Raw genomic sequence first — 23442 nt, 5'->3', positions numbered from 1 at the left:
CTTTGGACGACTACATTACAGTATGGTTAATTTAAATTGAACACTAAAATAAACCCCTTCTACATTAAATTGTTTTATGTGCTTTGCTTTTTTGTCAAAAGGTGATTACAAAAAATAATTGGCTAAAGGTTATTGCACCATTTTTGCCTTATTGTAATATGTCAATGTTCCGAGTAACATTTTCATATGCAATGTCTCGTTTAGTGTACTTGTGGCTTTCATCTTCGTACCTTCAAATTATCACAATGCTTATTTGTCTGATTTTGATAGGCTCATTCAGAAAAATCAATGGTAGAGAAGTTGCATTCTTAAACAAAGCAAAGGATGCCGCACAAATACATCTTGATATCAAACAACAGTGCAAGTTACTTACAAATTAGTTCACATTATTTAGTATGCATTGTAACTTTGTTAGTTGGATATTATGTATGATTTTCTGTATGTCTAATGTGTCTATATAATTATTCATCGTATTTGGCTGTTCATGCAATTATGTTTGTATTTTCTCACGTCTAAAACTTATTTAAATAAATACAGATCTATAATTTTTCTTTATTCTCATAAACTCGACAGTTCATTCAAAGAATTATTAAAATCTCCTACATGTTTCGTAGCATTATCGCTTAACAGACTTAATTTCTGAAGTATTATAAAGACATATATCGGAAGAAGTCATATTGCACTTTTTATCACAAAGCGCTTGAAATGCCGACATACTTTTGTATTAAATTAACCCCAGAGTTGCCTTTATTCGAGCAAAACATTAAACTTGATCATTCACTTTTGTACCATACCGGGACGATACGATCATCAGCAAGTCATTTGACTAGTCCTACCGGAATTTTATCATATCGTTGCAACATATATTTGTGTATTCATTCTACGGTTAATGAAAATATTTAACCGATTCTGAACCAATTATGATGATTTCTTTCTATCTTTTATGTCAACGATGTTAATCATTGTCGATCAATATCATTTGTTCGAGTTACATATTAGTTCCTATGTATGAGACAATAATATAATGAAAACTCCATGGAAAAGCCAAAAGGTTAAACAATATTTTATGTCAAAGGGAATGTGGAGTATTTAAAACCAATTTTAAGACAACACTTGAAAATGTACATTATATACTCCCTGCCTATGTATTTTACACTCGAACACTAATTGTCGCCTTTCAAGAAGCTTCGGAAACGAAGATAAATCAGATAAGTTTGGCTTACCAAAATTGTCGTTTCGTTTGCTCACATGGCCTTACCTAGACGCACGAGGACGTTAAACCAACTTATAAAATTGTAAGGCCTTCTTTTGTGCAGAAAGTTTAAAGACTGAACTTCTAAATTTGATGACCGTTAATCGAATGCATGTGGAGAAGGGGAGAAAACGTATGCTTTAACAACACATGTGGTGTTTCACAGAGTACTTCGATGTTTTTGATTCTTTTTAAAGATGAACACTAATTACAAATACATTCATGTCCAAGTATAAATTACGATTCCGACGTGATGTCTTCTGACGTTGAATTACACCAAAAAATAAAATGGGCATTGATAAGAGAGTTTTAATGACAGTAAAATAAGATCATTTGCGTCGTTAATTTGAGTAATATTTGGTCATTAAGAATTAAAATATTGTTCTTGAAGAGTGAACATCAAATCGTTGGAAGAATGTTTTTAAACCCCTTCTATATTTAATTGTTTAATATGCTTTGCTTGTTGTCAAAAGGTGATTTCTTTAAAAGAATTTGCCTTAATGTTGTTGCACCATTTAATCGTTCATATTGACATATGTCAATGTCCCGAGTAACAGTTTCATATACAATGTCTCGTAGAGTTCACTTTCTTCAATGTGCCTTTAAACAAGCTCCTTGCAATTGTGATATTGTTTTCTGCTGAGCTCGTCCACTAAAAGTATGTCTTAAGTCTATAACAGAGGGTATAGAAATGGTAAAATCTGATGCTATGACGACACATTCCGTAACGAATCTCAGGACAATTCTTTAATAGAATGTGTTACGCTTTGATATCATAATTGTAAAAAAATACCAAACTGTAAAAAATAAATGTGTCGGAGACGGTTCGAGCCCGTGTCGCCAAAATTGCAGTCGAGCGTCGTATCCACTGAGCTACGAAAGATTACTCTAAACGAGTGGTTTATTTAAGCTATATACCTAACTTGGTAATATCACGTGATAACATCGACTAGCCAAGCACGCATAAGGTATGAATTCTACTAGGTAGACATACCCAGTAAACTTTTTCAATGAAAATATACGAAATAACTTCTAAACTTAAATAAATTGTAAACTATGTGGTACTTTAGTTATTAAGTTTTAATGCATTGTACACATTAATACCAAGTTTATGTCAGTTTTCGACATTATTTTTTTCGCTGTTTCATCATACGGAGTACAGCCCCTATAAACATGAACACCGTTTGCAAATACAGTCATGATTAAATATTAATTCCCAACGTTGTGTTTTAACGCCTGATTTTAAGATGATGTATGCTGTAAGGCTTTGCTGTGATAAATAACGGCGTCTTCAACATTTAAAATCTAAAATGAGATAACAATAGCAAACAACATTTTCATTGTGAATTTGAGTGAAATTTGGTAATGATGAATTATGATATGGATGTTCAATTTTTGAGAAATCATCTATTTCAAACGGCAAACGCCTGTGGAAACTTAAGGAAGTTTCAAAATATTAGTTCCCTATCTGCCAGATAGCAGACAAAAATGTATTTAAGGACTATTTAGAACATTTCCCTATGTACTTTTCACCAAAATGAATTATATTGAAGTATTCTATTTAAGTAATAAAGATTTGTTTTGGTATAATAAACCACTTACAACTCTTACATTATTATCATAAAAAATCAACGTTAACTATAAATTCTCCCTCGTTCAACTATCATCAGTTTTCCTTTGCTACAGTTGAAAATTTCTTATTTCATTTACTCTTCGAGTGTATTTAGGTGGCTTGTAACATATCAAACCGAAGACCAAGATTTGATAGTCTCTCCAGACACACTTTAGCTAGTTATATACATCGTTTTGATCAGGGCTCGTGAGTCTTTCGGTTTATTAATATGTCTGGCTGGCCACACTGCCTTCCTTACACAAGTAACATATCAAACCCATGGTCCAGGTTTGGTTGTTTCTCCAGACAATTTTTGCAGTACTGTATATATATATCGGTATAACTGATGGTTTTTATATGTCTAGACGGCTGAATGACTTATAAAATGTCACAGGCTCCGAGTTGATTCAGAGCAGTAACTTCTTGATATCTCAGTTTGGCTTAAACCGTTAAACAGCCAACGGGTTGTTATATTTAACGCTACGTAACTGTTGAGATTCTCAAAAATCAGTTAATTTTAAAATCTTAATTTAACGGTGCAACCTATCGTTTAACTTAATTGACCTCTAAACCACAATCTAATCTTAACAGGGTGTTTAAGATTGGTATAAAATTGAAAGATAAGTGATTAAAAATATGTAAAACAACTAAAAATGGCATACATTTTGCACATGTAAGAGGTATGCTGGTAACATAAAGTAAGCACATGTGATCAGAGCCTTTTTTGAGAATAAGCTTCTCTTTCGTTAATGCAACTTTTTTGTTACTAACTATTTACCTTTAGTGCCTTTGCTTAGCATCTGACATGGAGTATTAAACTGTATAACATTCGTATTTCTCTGGCAATGCTACCTAAACATGTGAAATTGCAAAATACTGTTTATTTAAAATGATACTAATACGTGATTCATTCAGGGGAAGTAACAACATACAAACTCATATTATGATATTCGAATTATCTTCCTTAAAGTCTAGCGTTAAAACAAGCATTCTAAATTGCCCAAACAACGTTTTTGGCTTAAACTTTACATAATAACTTTATTTTTCATTACTTTTCGGCAAATCGATCACGTCTACTTAGCTTAACATAAAGATTCCATCTGCGCACGTACCCCTTACTCTACCTCCTTTGACAAACCCATCAAAAACGAATAGAAAATGCAGGCAAATCCCATACAATTACTTTCAAACCCAATAAGGCAAAAAACAACAACATGTGTTTCCGGTAACATGGCGAAAAAAATAGGGTCGGTCGGTCGGGATTTTTTTTTTTTTGACAGTTTCGATTTCATGCAAAATTCTGTTGCATAAAATCAATTATATAATATTTAAGCTTTCCATAATTTACAAAAAGTCAGAAAAAACAGCGTTGTTTAATGAGTGAAATCATTTCCTTACCTTCGACTACCGTATTTTCCCGCCAATTTTGCCCATGAAATTTGGTGTTTTTTGTATACAATACTCCTTTATAAGACGCGATCGGTTTTTAGAACAAATCAAGCACTTCAATTTCTACAAATCTATGATGATGTTTTAGCGAAAAGTCATTTATCAACGAAATTTGGTAATTTGCTTGAAAAATATCGCCGAGTTTCTTGTCAACTGTGAGCTCTCTTATGTGGAGGAAGGTTAATAATTAAACAAGTAAACGCGGATATGGATTTATTTTACGTATCTTATTTTATTATTTATAATTTATCATTATTCTCGTAACAATCAAAGTTTCATTCATATTCGTAGTGAATTCAAACATTTCGGTCATTGCTTTATGATTCCAAGACGACGATTATGATTATTACATGTTTTCGATCGTATGGTATTTTCTTACCAGCCTAGACGAAATCCTGGCAATTAAATGGTATCATACGGTATCCGACCGACCAGTTTAATAACAAACCATAGCCACACGCCTTTGATCTTATTACCGCTCGTGCTTTGACGTCACAAATTGTACCGTTTGATCCGCAGCCGACACATTCCTATAAATGTGTTGTTATAACTTTCTCAGGTTTTTGTTTGGATTTCAGTTGATGGGACTTAAATTAGGCGAAATAAATAACCATTGATAACTGCCAAAAAATTAATGTAACGAATAATGAAATGTGAACCTCGCAATTAAGCCTGCATAAATTCGCAAAACCTAATCGTATGAAGCCTGCATGAATACGGAAAGCCTATTGTAAAAAAAAGTAAATTATATTTTGGACATGGATAAATAACACCGCGAATTATATCCTAAATATTTTCATTGTAAAGACAGCAAAATGTGTCTCCTGTGATCAACCACGTGTTTGGACCATAAACATTCGTTTGCCAAATTGAAGATATCGGACAGAGATCACCGAACTCCGCCATTTTGTTTTCCTATTGACAAAGCGTCTCGGTAATACATAATCAGGAATGAAAATTTATTCTCCGGGAACAGAGATAGATAAAACAACAAAATTACGACAATATATTTAATTTTTGAGTTTTTACTTTTATGCCTAAAAAAAGATTAAGGTCGGCTAGGAAAAAATAGGGTCGGTCGGGTTACCGGAAACACAGGTATTTTTTGGCCTAATCAGAGCTCTATATCATTTGCAAACAACATATTGATTGTTTTTGTCACCTTCTGAAAATAGTCTTATAACAGATTAATCAAAATTGAACATAACCGATTGTGTCAGTGCAATCTATGCAACTCAGTAATCTTCATAATTATAGCCCTTTGATTTCAAATACTTATTACTAAACTGTCTTCTTTGAGTAAAATTTAATAATTAATTTCCTTTTACACTCGACAATTTAGTATTGTTTAACAAGTATGCACGTTCATACTTGTAGATCAAGTAAAGCACTTCAGTATGTCGGCAGTTATGTTCACCCATAGTACATGTATAACTATTTATGACCTTAATGTTGATTACAGAATTTATCATTTTCTTTTATATCTGACACGTACAAGGAAACAAACACTCAAAACGTTCCATACACTGAAAAATTGAGATTAAAACCCAGGAGGCCATGTCTTTATTGTTTTGCATTTATAGCAGCATTGTGATCAACAATGTAAACTTTTATCAAAACGTCTTTCTCATTCAATTCAGAGATGCTTGTAATCTATTTATAATACTTATCTTTATAAGTTGACTTTAAGCCAAAAACTAAAGGCGAGCTTGACTTGTGATATTATAACAGAACCCCACAACTGTTAGGGAAACATCGCCGGAAGCGTGGCATGAGAGCAGGAAGTGACATCCTCTAGGAACAGCTGCCACGAGGTGATACAGCTTGACCTGCTGAGGTGTTCACACCCACATGGAAAAACCGTTTGGTCCCTTTAGCCCCGGCCTCATTGTTTTTCATCCTTCTCAAACGTATAGCTAGAAAAACTGCTTGCTTGAGTTTGTCTCAAACAACGTTTGCATATTCTTACAGCGGCTTATACGTGTTGCTTGTAAAACATTAAGTGAATAACGATCAAGGACACATTTGAATGTCACATTAGGTTGATACGTTGCCTTCCTTTTGACGGAAGGAATTTGTATATGCCATGAACAGGTACGAGAAGGTGAGTCTCAAAAATTCGGGAGATGTAACCTCCGCTATGCGTGCGTTATCATTAACGATAGGTGAATGCGCCTGTGTGTCGTTTAAGGAAAAAGAAGTTTGAAGAAGAAAGAAGAAAGGTGTTTTCTACCCATTGTCAATATTGTCAAGCAGTTTTAGAAATGCACATAACCGGTCGTGATTTTCTTTTCCAGCATTTTAACAGACCAAAGTGTTACACAGAGGCTACTCCTCATAGTGTCTAGTAAAAGCCATTCATGGGCTGTCACATTAGTGATAAAATTTATCTTTTATAGCCATTCGTGTGCACTCACAAAAGTGTGATATTGTCCCAGATATAGCCATTCATGTACAGTTACCAGGGTACGGTATTGTTTCAGATATAGCCATTCATGTACAGTTACCAGGGTACGGTATTGTTTCAGATATAGCCATTCAGGTGGAGTCATCAGAGTGACGTATGGTTCAGATATAGCCATTCATTTAAGGTCACCAGAGTGACGTTTTGTCCTAGATAAAGCCATTCAGGTGCAGGTACCAGAGTTAGGTATTATCTCTGATACGGCCATTCATTTAAGGTCACCAGAGTGACGTTTTGTCCTAGATAAAGCCATTCAGGTGCAGGTACCAGAGTTAGGTATTATCTCTGATGCGGCCATTCATTTAAGGTCACCAGAGTGACGTTTTGTCCTAGATAATGCCATTCAGGTGCAGGTACTAGGGTTAGGTATTATCTCAGATACAGCTATTCATTTGAGGTCACCAGATTGAGATATTGTCCCAGATATAGCTATTAAGGTCAGTCACCAGAGTGAGGTATTATTACAGAAATTGCTTTTCATTTAAGGTCACCAGAGTGAGGTAATAACTCAGATATAGCCATTTTAAGGTCACCCGGGTAAGGTATTTTCCCAAACATAGCCATTCATTTGAGGTCACCAGAGTGAAATATTATCTCACATATAGCCATTTTTAAGATCTACCGGGTAAGGTATTTTCCCAGACATTTATCTAAGGCAACCAGAGTGAGGTATTATCTCTGATATAGTCATTTATTTGAGGTTACCAGGTTGAAATATCGTCCCAGACATAGCCATTCATTTGAGGTCACCAGATTGAGATATCGTCCCAGACATAGCCATTTGATTTAAGGTCACCAGATTGTGATATCGTCCCAGACATAGCCATTCATTTGAGGTCACCAGAATGAGATATCGTCCCAGGCATAACCATTCATTTGAGGTCACCAGTTAGATATCGTTTACGTTATATAATACGCGTTACTATTTTAATTTATTTTGGAAATATTATATTGAATTAATCATACAAACATTCAAGGAAGGAAGCTGCTTGCAGAAGCACAGTTCCACTTCAGAATCTTTAAAATCAACGCTTCAACTTTAAGTTCAATAAGCAAATTTGAAACCAATTTGTACCATGTAAAAAGACTTTATAAAAAATAAGCAGCTAATAGTGCTATGATTGATATACTACCGCATTATGTTTTATGTTTCTGTTTCCATCATGCATCTTTGGATGTCGATTCCCTTCAACGATAGCTCGAAGCTGTTTTGGGCAAATTAGGGGTTGTTATTTTTTTGCAATTGAATACACAAATACAACTTTCCACACTTGATTATTAAAAACGATTTGTCCAGCTAATAGTATGTGTTGCCACTGAGTTTTGGATAAGCATCCTTTGGTATTTGTGATTTGAACATACATTTAGTTCAATTAATATTTGAATGCGGTTGTCATAAATGGACTTTTGCTTAAGAAAAATCGTACAAATAAATCAAGTAGGAAACAGATACGCACATCCCCAGATTTAACCAGTTCACTAATATTAAATAGATTCCGGTACGAAATGATATTATCTTCACATGTGATCGTATCTCTTTGGTGACTGGCCCAATGACTATCCACTTCCTAGTACGTGATCACGGATGCGCACAATAACATAAGTTGTATACATCTTCGCCATGATCCATTAAACATTCTAATTTTCAAATTGTTTTGATTTGTTTAATTTCAATAGCAGTATCAGTGTTAAAAAATGATAAGTATGAATCGTTTCTTTGTACTTATTATATTGTGGATGCAAATTTTAACACATGAAGGTAAGTTTATAATAAATTCGTTATTTTACAAATAGCATTGCTAAGATGCATGAATCGTTCTTTGATTAAATATGTATTGTTTTCAAAATAAGGCTTTAAGAAATAATCTCATTTATTATGTCATATAAAATATCAGTTTATGACATACATCAATGCATGTTACAGAACATCGTATGCGGTCCTTTTTTAGATTATTCTGATGGGAAATGATTATATATAACTAATCAATGAAAACTATTTAATGGACTAATGCATTAGTTGGCCAATAATTAAATATAAATTGTAGATATATAATTGATCTTACAGCATTATTTTACATCCTTGGTGGCGTTAATGGGAAGTATGTTGGAAAGCTTGCCATCTGAATATAACTTACTACCAACATTTAAGTTAATATTGTTTGTGTTAAATAGTCATTTAACATACTGTTGCATGAAATGTGTGTTTTCGGTCCGTTATCATGGTGCGTTAAAACGCAAAAAAATCCGGGCGTTATCGATAGAAAACTTGCATTTTTCAGTAAATTCACGTGCCGTTAATGACCGGCTTTTTATTTTATATAAGTGCTATCAGGGCGCGCATCATAACAATGACCAGGTTTCTGACCGAAAATGGGCCAACAATGCAAACTTTTGCACACAAAAAAACATCATATGTAGCTGTATACAAATATCAATGAAATGCAATAAACCACGTTTATCTTATTTTTTTCTGAGTTGTCTTTTCCTGGCAAGCTGAGTTGTGTTTACTTTCTGCCGTTGTCTTGACTATTTGTTTGCTTTTAACGAGTTTATAACGTTTAACTCCTCGTGAACACTGAAAAATGGCATCGGGACAAAATGCCCTTGTCGAGTTATGTTGCGGCGTTATCGAACTTAATTTAAAAAAAAAATATCAATGACATCGCTCGTGACCTCACACAAGTACCTGTTATGAAGTTTTTTAACTAATTGTTTTTGCAGTTTCGTCACATTAAACAGCTTTTTTGACACACACAAGTTACTTATTGTGTGTTTTATGTAGGGATGGAAGCGAATATCCGAGTATCCGGATATCCGGATATCACGCAAGTATTCGGATACCAAAATGGGTATTCGAATATTCGTTTAGAAATAAAATTTCAATGAAATAGTTTAGCAGAGACATAGCAATTGTTATAAAACTTTTTAGATGAAATATTTCAGGTGATCAACAGTGTCTGTCACGAAGCGGGTATGTGTCACAAATCGTCTGCTAATTGGGTGTTTGCACAAGGCGTGATATTGTGCAGCACCCTGTGAAGTTCTATGACCTTGTTTACAATGACAAGTATTGTTTTATGATCTCAGATGTGCTTAATTGACACTAATTGGCACTAGTTGATATTAAACGGATTGATCATTAATCCGCAGGAATTGATCGTCCAATCACAAGTACACGCATGTAAATAAAGAAAAATCAGATCGTCTTTTTGTCTTCTTATCTTTTCCGCAATTATATCCTTCATTACAAAACATTGCATTAAATCACACAATATAATGAAATAAAATTACAATCGACTATCCTATAATCAAAGCGTCATTTAACATGAACCCTGCTGATAAATAACAAACTCGAAAGCACGTGGCAGTAACCAAGCAACCACCTGGGCCGAAGTGACTATCAAATTCGCGAGGTGTTTATGTGGTATTCATCATGAGTTTTATGACGTAAAATGAGTTGTTTAGCTTTGATTATAACATTATAAATTATTAAGACTGAGAAAGAATGAATGAAAAAGTGAAATTGTCATATGACGAATTCTAAATTAAGTGGACAATTATGTCAAATAACAAAAGGTGGGTGACATATAATAGGAAATTTACTTATTATGAAAACAATTTGATACGAGTATCCGGATAGTATTCGAATACTTGATACGAATATCCGGATACCGATTTGGTATCCGGTTTCCATCCCTAGTTTTATGCAATAAAAGCGATACTTATCCTACGCAATAGGGTTGTAAACTATTTTGGGGGCCTTGCAGATGGTAACGACCTCAAAAGGTGTATTTACCCTTTATAGTAATACCATTCGACGGATCTGAAAACGGCGGCCATCTTTGCTGTTGTCTTGGTTTTCATGGTACAAAAGTGTAATATCCAAATATTAAAAAGTTCCCTATACGCGCATTATTGTGGCTAATACTTTTAAACATACATAGAGGCATACATATACTGAGCAACAATGAACTAGCAATTCCAATAAATCGAGTTAACACTATTTGAGTAAATTGTCAGTGTAACCAATGGCATTAAAGAGCGCGTAAATGATCCGGATATAAAGTTTAATTCATATGTTGACATTTTGTCATTGTTTTATTCATAAGAAATGAAGTTTAAAAAAGTATATATTTTTTATAATTTTATCGACTGGAAAAAGATTCACTTAGCGAAACAGCCTAAGTCACAGCTGTTATATAATATGTTTTCTGCTTCTCTGCAAATGAAATAGTTTGCTGACATTTAATTAATTATTTACAATGATTTTACACCCCAACACCTATTCCCCTGAAGTGAATTACCCCCATATTCCGCAGTTACCTCTCCCGTTTCGATTGTTGCCGCTCCCTTCGCCGTCCATTTCTCCATTCACCATTGTTATCATTTCAATCGTTGATATTGCTGCTGCTGTTGTTTTATAGATCCAGTTAACACTTCTCTATAAGTAAACGATACAACTAGCATTGATCATATTTATATTGGCCATCAGTCAATATCGGCTTAATATATATTGATACAGCAGTTTTGTGAGTGCCGTTATGAAGCTGTAAAAAGTCGCCCCGCACTTATATTTAATGTTCTCATAATTTCCAGTTTTACAGAGACTGTGATCAGTAGTTTTTGGTTTACATAATCTTAGCCATGTTAACCGGGTTTATGTTTAAACTTTTTGCTACTGAGCATGTTTCTGTAGCTTTTTGCATATATATTGATATTTACAGCAGTTTTGTGAGTGCCGTGTGGAAGCTGTAAAAAGTCGCCCCGCACTTATATTTAATGTTCTCATAATTTCCAGTTTTACAGAGACTGTGATCAGTAGTTTTTGGTTTACATAATCTTAGCCATGTTAACCGGGTTTATGTTTAAACTTTTTGCTACTGAGCATGTTTCTGTAGCTTTTTGCATATATATTAATATTTACAGCAGTTTTGTGAGTGCCGTATGGAAGCTGTAAAAAGTCGCCCCGCACTTATATTTAATGTTCTCATAATTTCCAGTTTTACAGAGCTTGTGATCAGTAGTTTTTGGTTTACATAATCTTAGCCATGTTAACCGGGTTTATGTTTAAACTTTTTGCTACTGAGCATGTTTCTGTAGCTTTTTGCATATATATTGATATTTACAGCAGTTTTGTGAGTGCCGTGTGGAAGCTGTAAAAAGTCGCCCCGCACTTACATTTAATGTTGTCATAATTTCCAGTTTTACAGAGACTGTGATCGGTAGTTTTGGGATTACATAATCTTAGCCATGTTAACCGGGTTTATGTTTAAACTTTTTGCTACTGAGCATGTTTCTGTAGCTTTTTGCATATATATTAAAGGGAGTTCGTAACGTTTCTCGAACGCAATATTCATTAAATGTCCAAATGAATAGATTGTGTCCTAGTCGTTACTGATTCCACACCGGTAGACCGTAAATCTGCAGCATTTCTCTTTGAATTTACGCGAGTGAAACCATTAACCATTACTGAGATGAATTTAACCGACGTCAAGTTGACATATGTGTGTTGTCATGGATACCTGAATAAATGAAGAGTGAATGAATATTTAAATCTTGGCATCAGAAACACACGAACAAAAGTTTAGAGTCGGTACCTATTTTAAGGGGATATCGGGAAATCACTTTAATTTGATAAAACTTAGACTTTTGAAAAAAAAAAATCCTACCATAGTTATGTGCATGTGTTAGACGGTGATCCGTGCAATACTTTGTTTTACTTTCAGTGGAGACAGCGGCGTGTGGTGGGGCAATCCGGTCGCACTACGGTGAAATAACCAGTCCAAACTACCCTTCCAACTAACCGGAAAACAAAAATTGCATCTGGAACATCACAGGGCCTCCTGGGTCCAGGCTAATGCTGCATTTTGTTGACTTTCAAGTGGCTCAATCCACGAATTGTAATACTGATTTTGTTCAGGTAAATTATCATTCTGATGCTAAGTACGATAAATACGAATGAGATTGAAAGTTTGAAAAGCTTTACATATGGAAGAATCAAGACTTTTGTCTAAATTTCTATATTGGTTTCAATACTTATAATGTACATTGGTGAACTATATCATTTGGAATTTTGCAAGTAACACTACATTGGATACCAGACGGACACAATTACATGCAGGCTGCCAAAGCTACCGATGTGTTTGTCTGACGACATACATAACATGACTTGCATACCCCTTATCAAGGTTGCATGAATAAGTTGATAATTTCACAACTTCCATTGCCATAACATATAATATAGCATGACCGCTGGCATTATCCAGCCAACATCATTCACAAGTTGGTCAATATTAATTTTTACGTTTAAACATAAAATCCCTTTACTGTGTACCTCAGATTGCAGTATAAATATTAACTTCAACAAAAACAGATTATGCAACTTAAAACGCAGAATTTCGCTATTAAATATATTCAAAAAAAATACGCAAATGTCATTCCGGCAACCGGTTTTTATTTCATTTCTTCGTCACAAAATGGCGACCAATGTGGTGCTGATCTCTGTGAAAAGGCCACGGGGTCTTATCGCTGATTAACTGACTGGAATATAAACGTTTCATATGTGGGAATTCATACGCCGAACGCGGGAAAATTTTGAAACAAATTGAAAATTCAACATTGATCAGAATTGGTAACCTAGTCAAAATATTAAAATCAAACATGTTTTTCTCATAACTGTTTTGTTTCTATACAAAAAAAATGTTAGGACTATTGAAACATACATTATGTTGTTTTGACTGACTCATGAGGCACTACTCGCATGAATTTTTCCCAGTGACCAAAGTACGTCAACATTATGTCCTTTCGGAAATATATGTTTAAATGATCTTACTTGTCAGATGTATTTCGATGGCAGCTCCACAGACAGGTTATGTGGTGGATTAAATCGCTGGAAGAGATGGCTAACAAAAACAAACCGTTTCGACATATTTTTCAAATCTGGATACGGTAGCAATACTGAAAGGGGTTTTCGCTTATTATGGAAAGGTAATACATATTATCATTCGTCGGATATCCGCCATCCGTCAATTTATGTTTTTGTTCATTCATCACGACCTAGAATATGGGTATAATTAAAAAGACATTTGATATTTAAGTAACATATAAAAATAATCTAATTAAATGCGTATATAGATGTTATAAATTGAGACTTTTTAATAACCACCAGTGTTTACTAAATTATGCATTAAGGTTGATTTAAAACCTCAAACAATAAATATTGCTGTATAAAATATTTATGCCAGGTGTAGGAACAACCTTTCTTACATCCAGCAATGCCTCATGGTCGCAGGCGCAGGAGATGTGTTCTGAGGAAGGTGGCACAATGTTGACTGATGGCTCATATATAGAAGTATCACAGGAAGACCTTGCAGCTAAAATGGACGCAGCTAACATAACAGAGGCTTGGATAGGGCGATACTACACGCCATGGTCCTGGTTAAAAGGTAACTTCACTAAAGTATGTTCTGTTAAACAAAAGTACGTCAATATCAAGCACAAACGTGATGTAAAATAAATATCGATTATTATAGCTATATCAGTACATCACGATGCCGAGCAGTTTAGTAATGTGTTTACTATTTTATTGTATGAACTTATGCAAACATATTACTTCTCAGAGTATATTAGAAAACATAAAAAAGTATTTTGTCTGTATGAAGATGTATAAAAGGTATGATAAGCTACAGTGCCATGAAACCATAATCATTGATTCCTTTATTTAAAATACTTCACTTTCAATAAACAAGAAATGCAAAAATGCAACGAAGGTGTATACTTATAGGATGCTATACTTATACGGACGACATGTTACCCGAAAGAGCAGTCCATTTTAAATCCAACCAACAATCGACATGTATAGAATACTGCCATGATTCTAACTACTTTGGATTGAAGGTTTGTCTCCTATTCCGTGTCCTCTGTACCGTAGCCTTGTTCTTCTAAATGGGGGGTTATTTTAAGTACTAGGTTCGGCCTTATAGTTTTCAAATTGTATTACAAATAAGATACAAATCAACGAGAGCATGCATTTAAACTTGTATTAAAAGACCATATCATATCTACATCTCTAGTAGTGTTTACCAACCGTTAATGATAGTTTTAGGAACTGGTGTCTGAGATGACTTAACAAACCTTGATAATTTGTAGAATAAGATATTATTACGTTAGGCCACTTTCGTTTTTCATTGGTGAACAAATAATGTATACCAATGCGTAAGCTGTAGATGAAAGTGTTTTATCGAGGGTTGTGATTTTAAGCTAATCTTAGAAATTAAGATTCGATCTTTTTTCATTATACAGAACGTTTTGATTGCAAGTTATTCTAATTTACATATACTAAGCTATCAATGAATAAATCAAATATAAATCCACCTTTGTTAACAGGTGAACAGTTTTTATCAAGGCTGATATACAATGTGTTTCTTGTTTCTGAATGTAGGGTTTCACATGCTATTGTTTCCAAAAGATAGAAGGTCAGTTTGTAAGGACGGCGGACTATTGCAATGACAGCTGTCCGGGAAATGAAGAGGAAAGATGTGGCGGAAATACCGCAATGACAGTGTACATGAATGGTGATTTACTTTTTAATTTGTTTTCATAATACAAGAATTACGTAGATGTTAGCTCTTCTCGCACGTGATTTTCGCATATTCCCGCGTAAAAAACTCCAATGACTTTCATTAAATGTATCGGTATGTTTCGTTTAGATTTGTGTTTCAACAACTCCTCAATCTGGAATGGAACTATTTCAACTTCTCGGTCAGGGGAAACGTGTCTTTCGTGTAATTCATCGTCACAAAGCTGTGCCAATGAGAATGTTGATAATACAGATAGTTTTTGTAGAGACCCACGTAACAAAGGGAATACCTGGTGTTATACTCGTAATGGACCTGAGGATTGCGATATACCGAAATGTTTGGGTAAATCTTGGTAATGTTTAGAAAGATAGTATGTCATTTCCAGTGTACAGCCATTATAAATGCATCTGCAATAATATATAACGAGTAATTGTAGACCACACAAGCAGGATGAGCGAACTCGACAAGTTTTTGTCTCTCATTCAGCGTCTTGGGGTCCTAGACTTGTGTCTCAAAAAGGTTTTGCCTTTTCTTACTACTGGGCTTGTCACTGTAGTTTTCATTGTATTAAACTATTTATATCTAGTAATAAGCATTGACAAAACTCCAATATTTCTTTTGTTTGCTATGTAATCTGGTAAAATAAATATGATGTCGATAACCCACACGATTTTGACAATCAGTCGATGGCTGTGTTGAAATATATAACTTTACTCAATGATACGTAATGTTCAACTTGTCATTATTCAACAAAACGCCAATAGGAGAACTGCAGCTCTTTTAAGACAATTCAGGAATTATTGGTTAGATGTGTTTGAAACATATAATAAGCTATACATGAACAAATCTAATATAAATCCACCCTTGTTGACAGGTTAACAGTTTTATACAAGGTTGATCAGCAATATATTTTTTGTTTTTGTACGTAGGGTTTCACATTGCAGTGAACTTATTTGTAAAATATGTTATAGACCTGTCAATGCGATTGATGGAGGTTCAGGCATGGACAATCATTTCGTGTTGGTCTGTTTTTCTTATAATTTCAGTCGTCGTTCATAGAGAATGAATTAGATGTTTGCTGACTCAATGTTTTTAAAAGAAATATTTGGTCCACGATTGTTTCTCTTGATACGCATTATAAAATTCACATTATGGAAAACAATGTCGGACACGCGTCGGCCAAAATTGAATACTTCAATTGTGTTGCTGGACAGAGTAACATAGTTATGAATTACCTTTACAGTGACATTTGAACTGCAATTTAACAACTAAATTACACTTTTTTTCATGATTTGGTCAGAAAATGTTCGAAAATTTCCGTTTGACAGAGAATAATGTTAAATTAAATGTCTTTTTAAATTACGATACAATTTTAATTTTACTAAATGAAAATGCCTGAACAGACTTATATTTGTACGAAGACACAATATAAAACATGGTCGTTGTATTTGTTTTATTTGAAATATATTTCGCCATTTAGTTTTATTATAATAAGTATGACGATAGCATAACAACATCAGCCATCTTTCTTTTCAGGTCGAACTGATATAAACGGGACATATGAATGTATGGCTTTTAGAGAAATAACTGGATCTAGAATTCAAGCTCGACAGAGAAACTGCTCAAATAAACTTCCAGCAGCATGTCAATATCAAGGTACCATCATTTCTATACTGAACATTTTAAGTATGATTAATAATATTCTAATACATCATTTACATATTGCTGTCTTTTCATGGCACTCTTGCGTTCTAATTTTTGCATTGCGTGTGAATGAGCGAAAAACATTGACTTTTTGATGTCAAAAGCATCATAACACAATACGAAATTTTGAATGAAACGTCTTGAGAAACAGAGAGTAAGTGAAAGGGAAATTATTATAATAATGATTCGTCAAATTGGTTGTCATTTCGTTATTTCTATTTCTCTGCACGCCACAACGATATAACAAAACGCCGAATGGCAACGTTTTGTTTTGCAGCCAGCGCCACCACTCTAACTTTTCATATATCACTCTTGGCATGTAGTATAGAAAGGTATTTGAATGACAAGATACGTTTTTTCATATGTTCGTTATGTCGACGGAGACAGACTGAATGGAATAAAATGACGATAAAACTAACGCTTAATCAAATTCGTCACATATGATTGGAAGTTTCAATTAAATGTGATGTTAAAAATTCAAAATATAAAAAAATATATTTTATTTCAAATATGAATATCGTTATAATTTCATTGATTTCCTTAACCACTTAAATAAATTCAGTTTTTTTTAAACAGCGGGAATACTCGAAACAACACCAGTAACATGGAATGAAGGAAGAGATAAGTGCAGATTATCTACTTTAAGCGGTGGAAATAGAATGTATAGTATGGCAGACACCAGACACGTTTTACCTGATTCTGGACTTGAATACTGGGTAGGATATCGGCGTACATTGAGGACTGTGAGAGGTATGCTTCTTTTTAATTTGCAATGATTACTTTGTAACTATGCTTATTTTATGTCATCACATGTGCTGATTCTTCAAACCATTTCGAACCTTATAATATTACAATCCTTATGTAAAAGAAATATTTTGCAACCGACATAAATGTATATCGTTGAAATGTATAACTGTATGTTCAGAAATGTATATCGTTGAAATGTATAACTGTATCAGTCGTATGAAATACATCAAAATTATCATATGCATTAATTATCTAAATACAACAACTTTGGTTTATATTCTAAATATACTTTATCTAGATCTGTCTGGTCTTTTCATCGACTGTTTCCGTGTTACAAGAAACGGAAGTGGCATTTCACTAACCGTGGACAAGTGTATTGAAGGAATTCGTGCGATTTGCCAGACATGTAGGTATTTTTATATACACTGAAAAGATGTTTCTTATGTTCCGTTTGTTTTAATCGGTCTGTTTTTACCTTCAATGACTTTGAAATAGGCCTTCCCAAATCGTATTTCGTTTAACATCAACTCGAGATCTAAAAGGTTATCGAGAAAAAGTAAAAACGTAAATTCATTTGATTATTTCAGTAACATAAGAAAGTTGCAATTCTCATTTTAAGTTACTATTATTGCTATTTTCATATTATGTATTTTACAAATAACAACATTTAAGTATAATTTCCAAGAAATGCGTCCATCTGTTGCATATAATATGATTATTATATTCAAAATGTTTAGTAACTTTGTTAGAATTAGATTAGTATATACAATCATAATCTATAACTTGTTCGTAATGGTTTGTAATGACCATGCATTAATGTTTAGAACATTTTAAAAAAACACAATTACACTGGATCTTTCAAAAACTTCACTTCAAACAAAAGCAATGTACTTTAATGAGTTCGTTTATAGCACATGGGGAAAAAGCGAAACGAAATCAAGAAATATCGACGGTGGCAAAGAGGTGACATATGTGTTTAAATACTGTTGTTTAAACAATTTACGTATCTCGGTAAAACGACATGTTAACGCGTTAAATGACTTACGCATCTTGTTTAAACGACTTAGTATCTCGTTTAAACGACTTATGTATGTCGTCAAAACGACTCTTTTAATAAGAATCTCGTAATAATATCATTCGAATAATCGACATTGTGAACATGGCTGAGGAAGAGATGATGTTTATGCGCGGTTATAAGGATATTCTGATTGACCAATTATGTCGTTTCTCATCACTTCTATGTCATCGTCAATATAACAGTATTGGTCAAACAATATTGTTTTAAATCTTCCAAGTTGTGTCGGGTACATTAGAAAACTATGTCACTTGAAGTATTAAATGATTTAATGCAAAGTATGGCTCCTTTTTACACTCGTATTTAAAATTAATTCATCAACATGTCTTACAAACATACATTTTTAGTGATAAACCTTTAACTATTTACTTAATAATGCATTTATGGAAAATATTAATTACTGATAACAAGATTGTAATTGAGTGTGGTACATCTATCTTAATTGGAAGTAAGAGAGCATTATTAACATATCATTTTTTTCTTTACCAGTGCCTTTAACGTGTGGTGAGACATATAGTAAAGGCAAACATGGAATCTTTAGTTTTCCAAGCACAACACGCACTTACGATTCGAAGCACAACTGTATCTGGAACATAAAAATGACTCCTCCTGAGAAAATGGAGATTTACATCGAGTTCGATTTAGAAGACAGTGTGGGATGTATATGCGATAAAATAAAGGTGAACTACATGTGAACACTGGTTGATATGTTTTGTTTTATATTTGAAGTGCAACATGAAATGCAAATGTTATATTTTGAAAAAGAAAACATTGATAATAACATCACTAAAATTGCATTGCAACCGCAAATAGTTCGATAATCGATACACACATACTATTCAATATATCATGGGAAATTAATCAAAGTATAAGTAAGAATGACACAAAATTGTTATTTTAAGTATTTAAACACATTTCCGCATATGAAAGAAACAACTTAGCATTTATTTAGCAAGACAGGGTTTTGTTTACAGTTATACGACAATGATGCACCGGAAGGACACCCAAACAAAACACTTTGTGGTCGAGGAAACATCACATTCTATTCAAGCGGACCCACTGTTGTCATTCAGTTTATATCAGACGAGTCAGTGAATGGACCTGGCTTCAACGTTTCCTGGAAAGTTGGTAGGTTCAACTAGTAGGTTGGAGAATTATTAGTAGGCTATAGCAATTCAAGGTGGTGGTGTTAGTAGTTTATACTCCGGGTCCCGGCGTGAGCACATTGAAGGGTCCCAGAGTGACGGTTCAACCACCGCACACCTATCCTGGGCAGAGCCAGTACTAGGTGCCTTTACCTTTGCAAGGAACTGACAACTTCTGTACATGCCAGGGGCAGTGGTACACTGGGAATGGTCGTAGAAAGGATTTTATAACCAATCACAACAGAAGTGACCTGGTCCGCCCGGGAATCGAACCCGGGTTGTCCGATTCAGAGTCCAACGTTCTACCGATTGAACTAACCGGGCGGACTTATTGTTGAACAATTCAAGTTCTTGTCATTTATATTTTATACTTGAGTTGCAATTTTATTGGTGTATTTGTAATACATATATCAATGTTATATATGTATATTTGTGATTATGTTGCTTTCTAGCGTATTCCTGGTTTTTAATGGAAAAATCCTAAGCGAGTGTGGGCTCATATTATGACCGGGTTATCATTAAGCAGTTTAATAGTCTATGGATAACAAAAACAATATTTTGCAAAATGTTTGTATTCTATCATATGTTCAGACATCTATGAACGTCTGCATAACATCTTGGCGTTTTGAAATAAATAATAAGCTCGTAAATAGTGTGTTTACCTGTATGATTTAATCGCGTGCAGTGACAGATTAATTGAAATGTATAAAACATATAAACCATATATTTATGGCAAATAATAACAACAACGACAAGACAGGTCATTCTAAAACAAAATGGTAGCCCCACAGGTTCTCTTACGGTTAATGTCAGTTATCCATATTTGTTACCAATTGTAACCAGACCCAGTATAGGGTGTTAGTAAATGAAAGGATATTTAAAGATTTCCATGGTACTGCGATTTCGATTTCAATTCAATGTATTCTCGTGTCATGAAAATATTTGACATAAATAAATTAATGCTTCTAAATGAAATAATAATCATTCTAATACATTGTAAAAACATGACAAACACAACATACGACAAATGCAAATAAATAGTTACACTAAGTGCAGTAGATATCAATGAAAACAATGAAGTTTTCCAAAGAGTAAATCTAACTGGTCTGCAATGGTGAACAGAGCAGCTTTGCATTTTCCTGCCCATTAAACAAAAGGCAAGGGAGAGTAATACCAAAAATCAACCGCACTCCCTGAATAAAGGTTGTCTCTATGAGATTGTTATTATACTTGGCAACAATAACATTTCAACTCTTTGTGGAAAATATTGTTGTTGGATTTAAAAGAAATCATATACTGTGTTCACTATTTCATGTCGATTTAAATCTCTGGACATATTATTAATTATGATCATTATTTATTTGAATTGTCTTGTGTAGAGCGTTATAAATAGTGTTGTTGTTTATAGTGTGTTGCTTGTTTCTCTTTCTCTGTTTTGTTTGATGGTCATAACAAGATTGTCATTCAATATAACTAGAATATCAATAAAAGTTTTCAAACGTTACCCGATAAATATTATATAAGACACGGCGTTGATAACTTTATGGACACTGCAAAGTTGTAAAGACGAAAATTAAAGCTATTCCAAATCAATTTTTAAAATATGTATCTCGAAAATATTGATGAATACTAGCATTCATGTGTATTTAAAAGCCTTCATATCAAAGTACTTGCCCTTCAAGTCCCATTATGTTTTAGCGATGTAAATATATTTGTTTGTATATATTGTTTGTATGTATATGCAAATGACTTCTATAAATCCTTTTTTTACATTTCAACTACCCCTCCCCACCCCCCAAAAAATTGCATTAATTGCAGTTAAAGATTCAACGAAACCGAACGTTACTTTCAGTACAATCTAAATTTTAGCGCGCACAACGTCATTATGAAATTTACATATCACGTGACTTTCTAAATACCTAATGATTTGCATTTTTTTATCTAAGACGTTTTGAGCTTAAATAGTTTACCTGGTCATGCATCTGAAAACACTTATTTCATCATTATTTTACTCTACGATATCGAAATTGTAAAACAGACAGATATAGTATTAAAAGTATGTTGGTTTTCGTGGGGTTCGAAGCCACACCGGTAATAAAATAAAAAATAATGAAATAATAATCTCAACACCCGCCACGACTTTCATGCAAGATTTAGATATTTTGACATGGTAACCATACATTAATAACATCACGTGATAATGTTAATTAACAAATTATGCATCAACAAAGTTGTTAACTCTTATATGAAAAATATGGTCTTTAAAAACATTTCATCATTTGCTGAAGGGTTCCAGTTTTTGATATCTTAGACTTAACACTTCTAATGATTTGCCACACTCTGTTTCGTCATACACAAAAAGTACATTTTACAAAATATGAGTGTGTAGCTATCTGCGATATTTCACTGAACAACATTGTTTCATTCGAAAATATTTGCATCACATTCATTTTAGAAGCAGGAGCTTAATTTCTTCATGCGAAATTCCATTTGAAACTGTTCAGTATTTCTCTAGTGATTTCTCCAGTCTACTCCGGCTACTGCTCAGGTATTGTTTGTAAATCGCTATGCTCAGCCCACTTATCTACCTCATTAGCATAAAGTGAGTCAATGATCCAGATTGGAATTTTGTTGGTATTTCCCAAACGTTGCGTTTTACTAAGGCATCAAGTGGACCTCGATAATTAATCAGACATTATATGAGACTTTATCATAGTTATATACTCTTATATTTTTCTCTCTAATTATTTAATCCTGAGTGGCACTTAGGCGTTAAGAATATAGATTTATGATTGATATATGGTAGCAATTGGTGTATTTTTGCTTAACCATTTTTTATTAGAAATTGATATAATGATTGTCTTCTAGAGAAAGAAGAACCTACAACAATCCTTCCGGCAACTACAATAAAAGGTATGATCAGTCCTTTATTCGTGAGTTATATTTGAGAAAGAATAATAACATTTGGAATGTAAGTGTAATTTTAGTTTTTAATGGCAATCTTATGCAGATTATTGCAACCTTTTTTTCTACTAAGTGACTATGTTAGCTTTAAGCTCTTAAGCGTATGCATTTTTTATTTGATATATGGTAGCTTTTTTGGTGTATTTGTGCTTAGCGATAGAAACTAATGTAATGAATTACTTCCAGGTAAAGAAAAAACTACAGCAATCCTTTTGAGAACCACAGTGGAAGGTATGTTCAGTTCTTCATTCGTGAGTTATATTAGAGAAAGAATTATTATGTTTGGAATGTTAGTGTAAATTTAGTTTTAAATGGCAATCTTTTGCACATTATTGCAACCTTTTTTATTTTCTACTAATTGACTATGTTAGCTTTACGCTGTTAAGGGTATGCACATTTCGTTTGATATATGGTAGCCTTTTTGGTGTATTTTGCTTAGCAATATTTGTTT

General features: G+C 33.6%; 1 protein-coding gene and 2 long non-coding RNA genes across 3 annotated transcripts in view; all 3 read left to right on the top strand.

The window, feature by feature from the left end:
- The window catches only part of LOC128217436 (uncharacterized), an 88912-nt gene that overhangs the window by 42405 nt on the left and 23065 nt on the right, over positions 1-23442 (top strand). The window lies entirely within an intron of this gene.
- Positions 8393-13760, top strand: LOC128217096 (uncharacterized). Its single transcript, XR_008258180.1, has 3 exons — positions 8393-8536; positions 12504-12697; positions 13617-13760. It is a non-coding gene; the product is annotated as an uncharacterized LOC128217096 (long non-coding RNA).
- LOC128217099 (uncharacterized) lies at positions 19920-22943 on the top strand. The gene is made up of 2 exons (XR_008258183.1): positions 19920-20010; positions 22896-22943. It is a non-coding gene; the product is annotated as an uncharacterized LOC128217099 (long non-coding RNA).

Source organism: Mya arenaria, chromosome 14 (genome assembly GCF_026914265.1).
Source record: "Mya arenaria isolate MELC-2E11 chromosome 14, ASM2691426v1".
Lineage (NCBI taxonomy): Eukaryota > Metazoa > Mollusca > Bivalvia > Myida > Myidae > Mya > Mya arenaria.
This window is presented reverse-complemented; position numbering and strand designations above follow the sequence as displayed.